Genomic DNA, 14,746 nt, shown 5'->3' on the forward strand with positions numbered 1-14,746 from the left:
TTGTCTTTTTCAAACTTCGAAACTTAGAAACAAATTTAGAGGAATAAAAAGATTTATAATAGGAGGGGATCATTACGGCAGATGGGAGACAGGACTAGATTGCAGCTCCAGACAGAGTAGCTTGCCGGAGCTTGCACTGTGATTTTTAGCTACAGATCAGCGGCAAGAACAAACCAGCAATCCTGAGAGGACCCACAGACCCTTTGAAGGAAGTGGACTGCTCCTGCAGGACCTGAGAGATACCCCAAATACTGTGAGTGCCCCAGCTGAGAAAGTGGGAAAGGGAGATCCTCCTCTCCCGAACACACACGCCCAATGGAGAAGCTGAAGGTCTGTTTGTGGGAGAAGTTTCCAACTTTACCTGGAGCTGACCCAATTTAGAGAGCCAAGTGAAATACAGGGGTAGAGGAAGCAGCAGAAAGGCCCTGGAAGCTAGCTTCAGCCCCTAGCAGACCTTTCCTGCCTGGCACCACAGAGATACATCAGGAGGGTAACCAGAGGAGCAGGGGTTATAACTCCACAAGGAGAAGGAAATCTCTAACTGAACTTGGTAACAAATGAATGGGGCGAGAAGCCGCCTGGTCAGAACTCTGGGGACAGTGCAAATCTGGTGTGTAGACTCCATAGGTGGGGGAAGAACCAAACTCTTCACTTTGCATGGAAGCTGGGTGAGGCCTGTGACTGCCGGCTTTCCCCCACTGCCCTGACAACCTGCATGATTCAGCGGAGGCAGCCATAGTCCTCCTAAGTACACAACTCCAGTGACTTGGGAATCTCACCCCTACCCCCCACAGCAGCCACAGCAAGACCTGCTCAAGGAGATTCTGAGCACAGACACGCCTAGCCCTGTCCCCACCTGATGGTCCATCCATACCCACTCGGGTAGTGAGAGACAAGGGACATATAATCTTGGGAGTTCTAGGGCCCCACCCACTGCCAGTCCCTCTCCACACTACTATAGCTGATGCTTTCTGGAAAGCATCACCTTCTGACAGGAGGCCAACCAGCACAAAAATAGAGCATCAAACCACCAAAGCTAAGAACCCTCACAGAGACCACTGCATGCCCCCCGCCACCTCCATCAGAACAGGTGCTGGTATCCATGACCAAGAGACCCATAGACGGTTCACATCAGAGGACTCTGTGCACACAACTCCCAATACCAGCCTAGAGCTGGGTAGACTCACTGGGTGGCTAGACCCAGAAGAGAGACAACAATCACTGCAGTTAGGCTAACAGGAAGCCACATCCATAGGAAAAGGGGGAGAGTAATACATCAAGGGAACACCCTGTGGGACAAAAAAATCTGAGCAACAGCCTTCAGCCCTAGACCATCCCTCTGACAGAGGGTACCCAAATGAGAAGGAACAAGAAAACCAACTCTGGTAATATGACAAAACAAGATTCTTCAACACTCCCTAGAAATTGCACTATTTCACCAGCAATGGATCCAAACCAAGAACAAATTCCTGATTTACCTGAAAAAGAATTCAGGAGGTTAGTTATTAAACTAATCAGCAGGGACCAGAGAAAGGTGAAGCCCAATGCAAGGAAATTAAAAAAATGATACAAGAAGTGAAGGGAGAAATATTCAAGGAAATAAATACCTTAGAGAAAAAAAAATTCAGAAAACTTTGGATACACTTTTAGAAATATGAAATGCTTTGGAGAGTCTCAGCAATAAGAAAATATAAACAAAGTCTCCAAGAAGTCTGGGATTATGTTAAATGACCAAACTTAAGAATACTGGTGTTCCTGAGGAAGAAGAGAATTCTAAAAGCTTGGAAAACATATTCAGGGGAATAATCAAGAAAAACTTCCCCAGCCTTGCTAGATACCCAGACATCCAAATACAGGAAGCACAAAGGACACCTGGAAAATTCATCTCAAAAAGATCTTCACCTAGGCATATTGTCATCAAGTTATCTAAAGTTAAGATGAAGGAATCTTAAGAGCCGTGAGAGACAGAAGCAACATGTAATCTATAAAGAAAAAACTATCAGATTAATAGCAGATTTCTCAGCAGAAACCCTCACAAGCTAGAAGGGATTGGTGCCCTATCTTCAGCCTCCACAAACAAAACAATTATCAGCCAACAATTTTGGACCCAGACTAAGCATCATATATGAAGGAAAGATACAGTCATTTTCAGATAAGCAAATGCTGAGAGAATTCGCCATTACCAAGTCACCACTACAAGAACTGCTAAAAGGAGCTCTAAATACTGAAACAAATCCTGGAAACACATCAGAACAGAACCTCTTTAAAGCATAAATCACACAAGACCTACAAAACAAAAAGACAACTTAAGCAAAAACAAAAAACAAAGTACACAGGCAACAAAGAGCATGATGAATGCAATGGTACCTCACATTTCAATACTAATATTGAATGTAAATGGCCTAAATGCTCCACTTAAAAGATATAGAACCTCAGAATGGATAAGAACTCACCAACCATCTGCTGCCTTCAGGAGACTCACCTAGGACATAAGGACTCACATAAACTTGAAGGGATGGAAAAAGGCATTTTATGCAAATGGACACAAAAAGCAAGCAGGGGTAGCTATTCTTATGTCAGACAAAACAAAGTTTAAAGCAACAGCAGTTAAGAGAGACAAAGAGGGACATTATATATGGTAAAAGGCCTTGTCCAACAGGAAAATATCACAATCCTAAACATATTTCCATCTAACACTGGAGCTCCCAAATTTATAAAGTAATTACTAATAGACCTAAGAAATGAGATAGACAGCAATACAATAATAATGGGGGACCTCAGTACTCTACTGAGAGCACTAGACAGGTTATCAAGACAGAAAGTCAACAAAGAAACAATGGGTTTAAACTATACCTTGGAAAAAATGAACTTAACAGATACATACAGAACAATTCATCCAACAATAATAGAATATGCATTCTATTCAACAGCGCATGAAACTTTTTCCAAGATAGACCACATGATAGGCCATAAAACGAGCATCAATAAATTTAAGGAAATTGAAATTACATCACGTACCACAGTGGAATTAAACTTGGAAACCAACTCCAAAAGGAACCTTCATAACCATGCAAATACATGGAAATTAAATAACCTGCTTCTGAATGAGCATTGAGTCAAAAACGAAAACAAGGTGGAAATTAAAAAATTCTTCAAACTGAATGACAATAATGACACAACCTATCAAAACCTCTGGGATTTTGCAAAGGTGATGCTAAAAGGAAAGTTCATAGCCCCAAATGCCTACACCAAAATGACTGAAAGTGCACGAACTGACATTCTAAGGTCACACCTCAAGGAACTAGAGAAACAAGAACAAACCAAACCCAAACCCAGAAGAAGAAAGAAAATAACCAAGATCAGAGTGGAACTAAATGAAATTAAAACAAAACAAAATATAAAAGTTAAATGAGCCGGGTGCAGTGGCTCACGCTTGAATTCCCAGCACTTTGGGAGGCCAAGGCAGGCAGATCACCTGAGGTCGGGAGTTCGAGACCAGCCTGACCAACGTAGAGAAACCCCATCTCTACTAAAAATACAAAATTAGCTGGGTGTGTTGGCACATGCCTGTAATCCCAGCTACTCAGGAGGCTGAGGCAGGAGAATCACTTCAACCTGGGAGGCGGAGGTCAAGGTTAGCCGAGATTGCACCATTGCACTCCAGCCTGGGCAATAATAGAAAAACTCTGTAAAAAAAAAAAGATAAATGAAAAAAAAGTTGGTTCTTTGAAAAGATAAATATAATTGACGACCATTAGCAAGATTAACCAAGAAAAGAAGAGAGAAAATTCAAATAACCTCACTAAGAAATGAAACAGGAGATATTACAACTAACACCACTGAAATACAAAAGATCATTCATGGTTACTATGGACGCCTTTATGTACATGAACTAGAAAACCTAGGAGAGATGGATAAATTCCTGGAAAAATACAACCCTCCTAACTTAAATCAGGAATTAGATGCCCTGAACAAACCAATAACAAGGAGCGAGATTGAAATGGTAATTAAAAAATGATATGATCGTTTACCTTGAAAACCCTAAGGACTCCTCCAGAAAGCTCCTAGAACTGATGAAAGAATTCAGCAAAGTTTCTGGATACAAGATTAATGTACACAAATCAGTAGCTCTTCTATACACCAACAGTGACCAAGTGCAGAACCAAATCAAGAACTTTACAATACAATAGCTGCAAATAAAATAAAATACTTAGGAATATACCGAAACAAGGAGTTGAAAGACCTTTACAAGGAAAACTACAAAACACTGCCGAAAGAAATCATAGATGACACAAACAAATGGAAATACATTCCATGCTCATGGATGGATAGAATCAATATTGTGAAAATGGCCACACTGCCAAAAGCAATCTACAAATTCAATGCAATTCCCATCAAAATACCACCATCATTCTTCACAGAATTAGAAGAAACAATTATAAAATTCACATGGAACCAAAAAAGAGTCCACATAGCAAAAGACTAAGCAAAAAGGACAAATCTGGAGGCATCACACTACCTGATTTCAAACTATACTATAAGGACATAGTCACTGAAACAGCATGGTACTATTATAAAAATAGGCGCATAGACCAATGGAATAGAATAGAGAACCCAGAAGTAACCCAGATACTTACAGCCAACCGAATTGACTCTTGGAAAAGGCAAACAAAAACATAAAGTAGAAAAAGGACACCCTTTTCAACAATTGGTGCTGGGATAATTGGCAAGCCACATGTAGGAGAATGAAACTGGATTCTCATCTCTCAATTTACACAAAAATCAACTCAAGATGGATTAAGACTTAAACCTAAGATCTGAAACTATAAAAATTCTAGAAGATAACATTGGAAAAACCCTTCTAGACATTGGCTTAGGCAAGGATTTCATGACCAAGAACCCAAAAGCAAATGCAATGAAAACAAAGATAAATAGCTGGGACCTAATTAAATTTAAGAGCTTTTGCATGGCAAAAGGAACAGTCAGCAGAATAAATAGACAACCAACAAAGTGGGAGAAAATCTTCACAATCTACACATCTGACAAAGGACTAATATCTAGAATCTACAATGAACTCAAACAAATCAGTAAGAAAAAAACAATCCCATAAAAATTGGGCTAAGGCCAACAAACATATGAAAAAATACTCAACATCACTAATGATCAGGGAAATGTAAATCAAAACTGTGATGCAATACTACCTTACTCCTGCAAGAATGGTCATAATCACAAAATCAATAAACAGTAGATGTTGGTGAGGATGTGATGAACAGGGAATACTTCTGCACTTCTGGTGGGAATGTAAACTAGTACAGCCACTATGGAAAACACTGTAGAGATTCCTTAAAGAACCAAAAGTAGAACTACCATTTGATCCAGCAATCCCACTACGGGGTATCTACCCAGAGGAAAAGAAGTTGTTATTTTAAAAAGATACTTGCACATGCATGATTATAGCAGCACAATTCACAATAGCAAAATCATGGAACCCACCCAATTACTCATCAACCAACAAGTGGATAAAGAAACTGTGATATATATATTATCACTGTCCTCACTACCTATATTATATTCTTCCTAGGATAACCATTGACTAAATACTTACAAGTTAATTTTATGTGATGCCTCAATAGAGAATTTTACTCTTCTCCAATCTAATACTGTAGTTTAATATAATACATTGGCAAGATGTTTTTATTCTTTCACCAAAAGATATGAATAGACTTCCATGCCTGCCACTTAATCAGGCTCCATATGATATTAACCAGATGATCAGAAACTTTTGAAAGATGATCAGGTGGCTCATGCCTGTAATCCCTGTGCTCAAGCACTTTGGGAGGCTGAGGCATGAGTATCACTTGAGCCCAGGAGTTCAAGACCAACCTATGCCACATAGCAAAACCTCATCTCTTAAAAAAGGAAAGATGACCAGATAAAGACTTCATTTAAACCTCATCAGAGGAGACTTTTTCATAGACTATTAACAACTAACATAGCAGTAAGAATCCAATGATACATGTTTCCCAGAGAAGACATCATCCATTCTCCAACAGTAAAAATTTAAAAGACTGTACTTAATAGAAACATTAATCTGAGGGTCTCTATAGAGTCTCCTAAAGCAAATGGTCCACAGAATAGATAGCAAATTCAAGATCCTTGGAACAAACAGATGACTGCATATGGTCAGGTTCGGTTCAAGACCATCCCTCCCCAGCAAAACCAGAGGCCAGAAGTCATTGGTCTTGTGCTTCTTTGCACATTTTGTTCTTTATTCTCTGAGCCATCTTGTTTCCTCTTCCTGGTTCTGGTATTTCAATTGTTAGCAGACACCTCTGTCCCTCACTCATGCCAAGACCCTTATCCTATATAATTTTCAGCTAGCGGATCACATCTTCAGTCACTGACAAAGTTATAAAACTCATAGCTGAACTAAATATTTTTTTTAAAAAAACTAGATTATTTAAGAAATATCAAAAAATGTCGTTTGTGGGACAGTTGGGTCATATTTCAACCATTGATTATAATCTTTGTATCAGTGTTTGTGTCCATGATAGCTGCCAAATGCATGAGCTCCAGTCTTAACTGTTGCTGCCTGCCCACTGTCATACTAGATGATTCAACAAATAACCATTCAACAAAAATAACTAGAAGGTATAATGCTTATTGTTACCAAAACTACTGCCTTACAAATGTTCAAATCTTTTTAATAGATTCAGGCATTATAAACACAGGTGCAAAACTAAATAGACGGTATTTCCTGAAGAAAGTGATTACAAGAAAATGATAAATGACCATACTAGCAGTTGGGCTGTGGCAGAAGTGGCAGAGATACTGAGAAGTGAAACAGAAGCCGTTACTTTCAAAGCTTCAAAACAGATAAACTGCACTGGACTAAACCAAGTCCTCTTGTACATCATACAGTTTCTAGGCTCAAGTTTCTTTCTTTCTTTCTTTTTTTTTTTTTTTTTTTTTTGGAGCTGGAGTCTTGCTCTGTCACCCAGGTTGGAGTGCAATCTTGGTTCACTGCAACCTCTGCCTCCCAGGTTTAAGTGATTCTCCTGCCCCAGCCTCCCAAGTAGCTGAGATTACAGGCATGTGCCACCAAGCCCAGCTAATTTTTGTATTTTTAGTAGAGAGAGGGTGTCATCATGTTGGCCATGTTGGTCTCGAACTCCTAATCTCAAGTGATCTGCTTGCCTCAGCCTCCCAAAGTGCTGGGATCACAGGAGTGAACCACTGCGCCTGGCCTCTAGGCTCAAACTTTTTAAACAGGACCTATTCAGATCTGCATGTAATGAGAAAAGACCACAGACAAACTGACCTAATAAACAGTAACTGCACAGGCTAATGTGGCTGAAGATCAAATACTATTCCAGCAATTTGCCTGATCAAAGCCATCCTTTGACTAATCCAAACCTCCAAAGGTTGTAAGAACCATTCATTAACTCCTGGGCTGTTGAAATGCCACAGAGATCCTCTAGAGTGCCCTCTCCCTTATGCACCAAGATAAAAAAATGTTGACTTCAGGTGTGTCCCTGATGGTCTTTGCCTGACAGGCTTTAAAAATATTACATAATTGGTATTATTTCTATTCCCATATTTCAGATTTTATTGAAAATATTATCTTATAGAAGCACTGTCCAACAGAAATTTCTCTGATGACGGAAATAGTCTATAATCTGCAGAGTCCTTCACAGTAGCTACTAGCTACATATGACCATTGACTACTTGAAACATGACTAGTGTGACAGAGGAGCTGAGGTTTTCATTTTGTTTAATTTTAACTAATGTAAATCTAAAAAACCACATGTGACTAGAGGCTATAATATTGGACAATGCAGTCTTAAGAGCACGTACCATTCCTGACCCTGGTTCAAGCAATTTTCCTGCCTCAGCCTCCCAAGTAGCTGGGATTACAGGCATGTGCCACCGTGCCTGGCTAATTTTTTGTATTTTTAGTAGAAACGGAGTCTCACCATGTTAGCCAGGCTCGGCAAAGCCGCTGCGGCCAGACTGCCTCTCTAGATTCCTCCTCTCTGGGTAGGGCATCTCTGAAAAAAACGCAGCAGCCCCAGTCAGGAACTTATAGATAAAACCCCCATCTCCCTGAGACAGAACACCTGGGGGAAGGGGTGGCTGTGGGTGCAGCTTCAGCAGACTTAAACGTCCCTGCCTGACAGCTCTGGCGAAAGCAGTAGGTCTCCCAACACAGTGTTCGAGCTCTGCTAAGGGTCAGACTGCCTCCTCAAGTGAGTCCCTAACCCCTGTGTATCCTGACTGGGAGACACCTCCCAGTAGGGGCCTACAGACACCTCATACAGGAGAGCTCTGGCACTTAAGTGTCCTAGTGGGTATTTTAAATGGAGAGTTAGTAGACTGTGAACCAAAGTCTGCTTAAGTTGGCACCGTCATAAACCAGAAGTCACAATATTGCTGGAATGTTGATTGCAATGCTTGATGGTATAGCAAGAATGTCTATTGCTGAGGTGAATTATTTTAGAACATTGATTCTCAATCTTGATTGCACATTAGAATCACCTGAGGAGCTTTTAAAATTCCAAATGCCAGACCACATAATTCAGAATTTCTGAGGGTGGGACTCTGGCATTAATATATTTTACAGTGCCCTAGATGATTTCAATGGACAGCCAAAGACAACACTCATTTTTAATGAGTGGTTTAACACAACTAATGATTACATGCTAAAAATAGAATGAAATACTTCTCAGTTAAGTCAAAAGGATAGTAATAATAAACCTTTGTGACTTCCTGGCACTTTGCAGTATCTTCAGTCCCACAGCATTTCTATGAGGTAGACAGTATTATTCTTATTTGTCATTGGAAAAAACTGAGTAATTGATTAGCGATCTGAACTTTAAAACCCTTTCTTATTAAAAAATATATTAAAATATTTTACTGCTTCCACAAAGTGAGCTGGATCACTGATAAAGTCTTAATGTCATCAAGAATTAACATTCTGAACATTTATGGTATCTTATTCAGGACTTCTCTTTAAAGAAAATGGATTCATTTTGACATATGTTAGAGGGCATTATCATTTATCAATGAAAAAAGTTTAATTTAATGTACTCTCATTTTCAGTAGTATTTTGCTTTTCATTAATGAGTACTAATTACTGCAGATGTGCATTGACAGTCAACTGGTTATTCTGTCTAAACACCGTTTTTAATTGATTTACCAATCTTGTCGTTGTGTACCTTAGGTTAAAAAGAAAATATTTAAACTCTGAATAAAACTATAATATTGAATATATAAAGTTCAAGATTCTATATAGAATAAGGAAAATAGATGTTATGGAGAAAAGATAAATGAAAACAGATAATTAGGCTGAGAATTGCCAGTAAGTTTCTGTGCACCATAATAGAGTGCTCTGTGAAGTCATGCTAAACCTTGCTCTACATTGAGAGAATCTCCTCTATTTTCTGACCATGAATTAAATCCAGCAAATACTTATTGATTACTTTGACCAAGGCATAGCAAAGAGGAAATTATCCATCATGATCTTTTACATTAAGTAAAACTAACTGCAAAGCTATTTCCCATAGTACCAGATGCAGCAACGCCAGATATACTTGAAGGGCATTTTTTAATCTTGTACTTGTTTGAGAAATTCAGCTGGGTCTTGCATCTCAGCTTTACATAGCAGATGCTACAGATCTTGAAACTGTCTCCACATTAGCCAAAATGCAGAGATTTTGAGGACTGATGAGAGTTCGCATTTGTACATTGTCAATATCCTTGAACGTGGAGCAGGCATTTCTATATAGCACAAAACAAAATACAGTGGTTAAGACTCCAGACTTCAGTGCCAAACGGCATGGAATCAAACCCCAACTCTCTCAACTGTGACACTTTGGGAAAATTTGTTAGAATTCCTTGTACCTGAGTATTTTCATCTGCTAAATGGCAATGATGAAAGTAATAGCACCCACCTGATAGGGCTGCAGTGATGTTTAAGTAATTTACATACATGCATATTACTTAGACCAGATCCTGGTACAAAACAAGAATTTGCCTATTATTATACTCTAGGCTTGTACTTTGAAGAACCTCAGATAATTGCTTTTTACACAAGAGTTTAGAAAAAGAATGTGATCATTAATTTGCAACACATCATACCAATAATCATGTTACTAAAGGACTGTTGATCTAATACCTATGTGGTAATAAAAGTCTGTAAGCCTTTACTATCTTATGGAAAGAACACACAGAGTGTTGACAAAATCAGAAGGCATCTTAGAAGGCATTTTTGCTTTTCTACTTAGGGCAGCTGTGTGTTCTAAGATCTCATTCATCCAAGGTGGTTTGATGTACCTGTACAGAAGACATATAACTTAACTCATCTGTGTACCTGAGTATTAGTCCTTGAAAGAAAACTCAAGAAGTGAGTTACAGGCTATGGAAAGGATAGAAATGCTTGGCAGAATGGAAGATTGAGACATTTATGAGCAGCTTTATTTGATAATGAGCCCTTTAGACTATACCCATTAGGAATTTGAAGAATTGTTATTTATTACAAAGATTTTAGCAACCTGCTTTTCCTTTTCCTTTAAATCATACAACTGTACATTTGTATAAAACTTCACATTTTTAAAAGTAGGACATCCATTGGCATCATAATCATTCCTAGCTCTTTCTGAATTTTGCTCATCATCTTCCCTGCTCTAGATAAGTTCTAGAAAAATAATATAATGAAGAGAAGGATAAAATGACAACTCCCTGTAAAAATATAAAATAAATCTTAGGTTTACGTAAAAATATATGGGAACCTAAGAAAGCAAAGTCTTCATCCACAGAGTATGAGTGAACTTGACCACATTTTTCTGGGATTTAAGTTTGATTATTCATGTCCTGAAGAGTTTTTCAAGTAAACAGAATTCTGCTTTTCCATTGTTGTGGGAACCTAGAACCAATAAAAATTATGTCTTTCATTTTATGAACTTTTTTTTGCAATTGAGTCAACTGGTCTGATATATAAATTCCTTCATGGAGGGCTAGATCATGATATATTATGAATTATAAATTGATGGGAAAAGATCTGTGGGTCTGCCTAGAGATGAGTTTCTGAAGGTGTGAGGCTTAATGTTTGCTATTTAGCACAAAACTTCAAAGGTTGGCATTTCCTTACTGTGTTACTCTGCTGAAGATTTTTTTTTCATTCTACATATCAATATTTAAAATACATAAATTAACATGTTGCTGTGTTTGAAGGTTTTATAAGATCTCTCTTTGAAAAATGCTTTAATTGTTCAAATTTAGATTGTGGCTTTCTTAAGGTCATAAATAGGGTATCATTGTCTAGTTTGGGTTTCTCTTGGCCACTGTGATGGCTTTTTATTTGTTTCTTGGCCATGGACTTTCATTCCATGCCATCTTCCACTCTACTGTCAGAATTCTGAAGGATAGATTTGGTCACATCACTGTCTTAAGAATATCTATTGTCTCCATATAGGCCTGTAGGATGAAGTCCAAATTCCTTAGGGAGATATGCAAGGCTCTTTCCTCATGCTGGCTCCGACTTCTCTTTTAATCTGAGCTCCTCCCACTTGTCACCAGGAAGTCTTCTATAATACTTTGTTTGTTCCATGAGAACAAGAATCATGGTTGTTAGGTTCACTATTCTACCCCAGTGACCAACAGGCTTGGAAGTGGCCAGGCATGTAACACGAAGGAGAGAAGATAGCAAGGTGGAGACTGGGGTGAACTGGCAAGCACATACTTCTTTCAAAGAGGGAGGGGGCATGGGAGCTGCTACTCAGCTCCAGTCATTTGTTGCCATGTGGGAATGTGGGCCCAGTGTTGCCAGATCTTCTAATTTTTTTTTTTTTCAAGAGAAGCCAGAAATCTGGAATTTTATGAGAAATCTTCCAATTTTTAAATCTTGGCAACTAATTCAAAATATTTTTAAAACACTGTATGGGCCAAAAAAAAAAAAAAAAGTCTGCCAACCAAATTGAATGGGACACCAGACTGTGACCCCTGTGGTAAGAGCCAGAAAGTGTTTGTTATCTACCTAGCCTTGTGTTCCACCCACACGAAACTTCCTGTTGTTCCCCAAACACACCATGTACTTTGTGCATCTCTTCAGCATTGGCCTTGCTGCCAGGGATGCTATTCTCATTTTCCACATAGAAACTCCTACTCATCCTTCAGGACTTAGCCAAATGTCACCTTCCTCAGTGAGGCTCATCTTCCCTGAGGAGACTGGTCAGGGCTCTGCCCAGACTCTGCTATAACATGCACCATGTATATGGTGGTCCAGAAGAATCTCTCTTATGAATCTTCTCTGGCATGCAACAGAGGGTCTGGCACATAGTAGGCTCTCACTAAATGTTTGTTGAATGGATGTGTTCCCATCAGAATGAATATATGAGATTTCCTGAGGAAATAAACACTTTTCATTTCCTCCCATCTTTGCCATGTTGATTTCAATGTGGTAGGCAAATCCATCTGTGGATGTTGGTGTCCTTTTTCAGTTCTACACTGCATGCAGACTGACTCTTTTTGGAGCTCTCCACCGTTACACACTCATTGGCTTAGGGTTAAGCGTATCTAGGCAGATGGCTATATAACTATTTGTCTTAAATTGTCTAAACAATTCAGACAGGTTTTTGAAAATGTAAGGTGTAGAAAAGTTGTTTCTTCAATGATCTGGGAGTCAGTTTTATAGAAATAAAACTATTACATTTCAGGTAAGGTATTCCCCCATTAAAAGAATGTACTCCCTTTTTTCTAGTTTTGGGAGCTTACCTTCTTTGTGACAATTCATGTCTTAAAACTGTTTTGGATTTCTGCTTGATGTATATTATAAGAATAATTCCAGCTTAAATGATTTCATATGAAAAATGAAAGCCACTCCAATCCATTCCTACCTCTGTTAAAGTAAAACCATAAGGGCTTCTCATTCCTAATTTCCTGTATACACCCCATATTTCCCAACAAACAAGCCCATCCACATAATTTGACCACATATTCACCCACACAAAAAAGCCCACAGATTCCATACACATACATGCATATAAACAGAGAAATATCATAAGCAATTTGCATATATAGTCATTCCATCTACACAATAGAATTCAAAGTGGACTTCCCCCTCTGGGAAGTTATACAATAATACATTAAGTAAGAAATTTTATCTTTCTTTTGTCCATATATCCATATACTCCTCTATTTTATTTTTCTAAGAATTTCTACATTTTTTAGGATTCGGACAAAACTTGTCTGAAAATGTGAGAGGGTTTTTGAACAAAGGGCAAAATGGTTTTGTAAAGTTACCAACAAAAATTTACTCCGTAACTCAGAAGCTCACTAAGTAGCCGAATCAAGTAAGATCTGAAAGAAGTTCCCACCCATCCATTATCACTATCTTTCCTATAAAATTTCAAAGAAAATTGTCTTCTTGGCCGGGCACAGTGGCTCACGCCTGTAATCCCAGCACTTTGGGAGGCCGAGACGGGCGGATCACGAGGTCAGGAGATCGAGACCATCCTGGCTAACACGGTGAAACCACCTCTCTACTAAAAATACAAAAAAATTAGCCGGGCATAGTGGCGGGCGCCTGTAGTCCCAGCTACTCAGGAGGCTGAGGCAGGATAATGGCGTGAACCTGGAAGGCGGAGTTTGCAGTGAGCCGAGATTGAGCCACCGTACTCCAGCCTGGGTGACTGAGAAAGACTCCATCTCAAAAAAAAAAAAAAAAGAAAAAGAAAAAGAAAAAAAAAAGGAAATTGTCTTCTTTACTAAGATGTTTCAAATTTGACAAGATCCAAAGAATGACTAAAATGTATACAATAGAAAACTCCAAATAGACAAAAAAGAAAAGGATAAAGCTTTCAAATGATTTCTTTTCCAAGTCAACAAGACATGTCATTTTGCATGATGACTGATGGTAGATTATTGTAATACGAAGTTTACTCTGCATGATTATGGAGCAGTATTCATTCTTTCCCCTACAATATTTTCTCCTAAAATACACCACTAATAGGATTACTCAATTAGGACCTTGAGAACTCCAGAAAAAAGTCGAGGTAACACACAATGCTATGCTTGGCAGTGAAGCTGAACCACAACCCCGATCTCCTGCCTCTAGCCTCACATGCAAGGCTCCAGAGGCTAAAAATATGCCAGGTCATCAAAGTGTCACTGATGAACTTAAATGGCCTTCTTCAACAGTGAAAATGAATGAGAAATTGTAAGCACTAGACAATGAACTTGAAGGTCATAGCTTTGAGCCTCCAAATTGGAAGACCTTGGTCACTGGTCAGCATAAGCATAATGAGGGTCAGGACACACTATTGCCAATTATGGCATCTTGGCATTTGAGAAAACCACAGAAGCAGGAAGGTCACTCTCTCAACTTCTCTTGGCCTTCCCCCTGAAGCAGGCCATAAAACCCAGGAAGAAGTTTCTGACTGTATTAGTCAGGGTTCTCTAGAGGGACAGAACTAACAGGATAGATGTATAGGTAAAGGGGAGTTTATTAAGGAATATTGACTCACATGATCACAAGGTGAAGTCCCACAACAGGCCATTTGTAAGCTGAGGAGCAAGGAAGCCAGTCCAGGTCCCAAAACCTCAAAAGTAGGGATGCAGACAGTTCAGCCTTCAATCTGTGGTCAAAGGTCCAAGAGTCCAAAAGCTGAAGAACTTGGAGTCTGATGTTCAAAGGCAGGAGGAACCCAGCACAGGAGAAAGATGTAGGTTGGCAGACTAAGCCAGTCTA

This window comes from Papio anubis, chromosome 10 (assembly GCF_008728515.1).
Source record: "Papio anubis isolate 15944 chromosome 10, Panubis1.0, whole genome shotgun sequence".
Taxonomy (NCBI): Eukaryota; Metazoa; Chordata; class Mammalia; order Primates; family Cercopithecidae; genus Papio; species Papio anubis.